This window comes from Sus scrofa, chromosome 14 (assembly GCF_000003025.6).
Source record: "Sus scrofa isolate TJ Tabasco breed Duroc chromosome 14, Sscrofa11.1, whole genome shotgun sequence".
Lineage (NCBI taxonomy): Eukaryota > Metazoa > Chordata > Mammalia > Artiodactyla > Suidae > Sus > Sus scrofa.
Genome location: NC_010456.5, coordinates 30,288,069 through 30,290,941, shown reverse-complemented (window position 1 = coordinate 30,290,941; position 2,873 = coordinate 30,288,069).

Here is a 2,873-nt window from a genome sequence, read left to right as displayed (position 1 = left end):
TGTTGGTACAAAGTAGACTGTAGCTTTGACAGGCAACCTTTTGAAAAAAGAAATTGGTCATTTGGTTATTTTAGTAAGGAGGCTGCCTTCTGAAGGAGGTAACAAAGAGCTGGCCTTGTTTTAGCAACCTGTATGACAATTCACATTCCTTTTAACTGAAGGCAAAGATTAGAAACGTGGCCCCACCCCTGTTCCGAGTCTATCCTGAAGTACAGGTGTTTGGTTATGACCTCACCTACCCACGCCTGGAGACCTGGCACAGCATGGACAAGTCCAAACAGTAACTCAGTCCTCCACCCAACACTCTCTTCATAATACTCCAAACAGAACCCATTTTGAAAATGGGGCACCCCCTTAAGACAACTACCTCCCACTTTTCTGGGTTCTCTTCTATAAAATGTCTCCTCGCAAATCACTCTTATTTCTCAAGAAACCATTTGGATGAGGTCACTTCATATTGAGATTTTTTTTTTTTTTTTTTGGCTGCGCCTGCAGCATACAGAAATTCCCAAGTCAGGGATCTAACCTGCACCACAGTAGTAACCTGAGGCAAAAAGTGACAATGCTGGATCCTTAAGCCACTGAGCCATCAGGGAACTCCCCATGTTGAAAGGATCTTTAGCAGATCCTTTTCCTTAATAAAATTCAAGCTCCAAAGCAAAGGAGTCAAGAGTCCTTAGCATCAATGAATAAATAATCCTTTTAAGTCTTTCTTTTTTTGGAGGGGGCATGCCCCAGGCCTATAGGAGTTCCTGGGCCATGGATCAAATATGTACCACAGCAGTGACTTGAGCTGCCTACAGTGACAATGCCTGATCCTTTTTTTTTTTTTTGTCTTTTTTGTTTTTTCTTGGGCCGATCCTGCAGCATATGGAGGTTCCCAGGCTAGGGGTCTAATCAGAGCTGTAGCTACCAGCCTATGCCACAGCCACAGCCATGCTGGATCGAGCTGTGTCTGTGACCTACACTACAGCTCACAGCAACGCCGGATCCCCAACCCACTGAGCAAGGCCAGATATCAAACCCGAAACCTCATGGTTCCTAGTTGGATTCGTTAACCACTGAGCTACGATGGGAACTCCTGACAATGCCTGATCCTTAACCTGCTGTATCACAAGGGAACTTTCAAGTCTTTTTTTTTTTTTTTTCCCCACCCTCCTCCATTTCTTGGGTGTTCCTGCTTGTTTTTACTCATACCATTTCCTATATATTTCAATGTTCATTTTGTCTACGGAAATCTGTAGTCCCACTGACACTTTTTAAGGATTAGCTCAAAGGTTCTTTCCAGAAGTTTCAGATACCCTTCAAATGAATATTGGAAGCCCTGGCCCTCTCTTCCCTAGGTACATTTCTCACAGCCCCAACAAAGCCCAGGTACCTTGTCTTCACATGGCCATGTGGTGAACCTCCTGAGAGGAAACCATCCATTTCTTCCTGCTAGGGCTAAGATTCTTAAAACAGATTCTTGGAGTTCCTGCTGTGGCACAGTCTGTCTCCAGCACCTTGAGTTGCTGTAGAGGTGAGGGTTAGATCCCTGGCCTGGGAACTTCCAAATGCCTCATGTGCAGCCTTAAAAAACAAACAGAGTCTATCAGTTTCTTCTTTTCATGCCCCAAAGCACATAAAACAACTCAACACAAGTGTGATCTCAATACACAACTGAATAAACCAAGAAATTAAGAGTCAATTTTTTTTGGCCTTTTAGGGCCACACCTGTAGCATATGGAAGTAGCCAGGCTAGAGGTCAAATTAGAGCTGCAGCTGCCAGCCTACACCACAGCCAAAGCAACAGCAGATCCAAGGTGCATCTGAGACCTACACTGCAGCCTGCAGCTATGCCAGATCCTTTAACCCACATCCTCATGGATACTAGTCGGATTCCTAACCTGCTGAGCCACAACGGGAACTCCAAGAGTCAATTTTTTGAAACCAGTACTTTTATAGAGCTCTTGACAGGGAGGCAGTACAGAGATTAAGAGCATGGATGTGGGGGGTCAGAGTGATCTGGATTGCAGTTCACTGGGTTACTTACCTGCTGTGTGTCTTAGGCATTTCCTTCAAAAATGAGGTTAGCAGTAACAACAACTAGTTAACAATGCCCACCTGATGTGATGATGGTGACAATGGGGTAATGCACAAATAACCTCAACATGACTGCAGGATATGCTAGAGACAACTGCCAGATATCTCTGGTGTCAAGTGTGAAGGAAGACTGCACAATGCAATGGTTATTAAAGGAGCATTTATTTTTTTTCTTTATTGTTATCATTTTTTTTTTTGGTCTTTTTTGTCTTTTCTAGGGCTGCACCTGCGGCATATGAAGGTTCCCAGACTAGGGGTCGAATCAGAGCTGTAGTTGCTGGCTTACTCCAGAGCCACAGCCATGCTGGATCCGAGCTGCGTCTGTTATCTACACTACAGCTCACGGCAATGCCGGATCCTTAACCCACTGAGCAAGGCCAGGGATTGAACCCACAACCTCATGGTTCCTAGTCAGATTCGTTAACCACTGAGCCACGACAGGAACTCCTAAAGGGGCAATTAAATAACTACCTCTGTGATTGAGGAAACAGTCAAGACTTTAGTTGGCCTGGCCTCTCAACAACCACTTTTTTTTTTTTTATTTGGTTGTGCCTATGGCATACATAAACACCCAGGACAGGGATCAAACCTGTCCCACAGCAGTGACCATGTGGGATCCTTAACCACTGGGCCACCAGGGAAGTCCTCAACAACCACCTCCTGAATGCTGACAAGCCCCATTAACCTCTCTATGCTGCTGAAGTTTCCTTGTTATATACATAAGTGGTGATAATACATTTACCTGACAGAAATGTTGAGTGAGATAATGCACGTAAAGGCACTATGTAAAC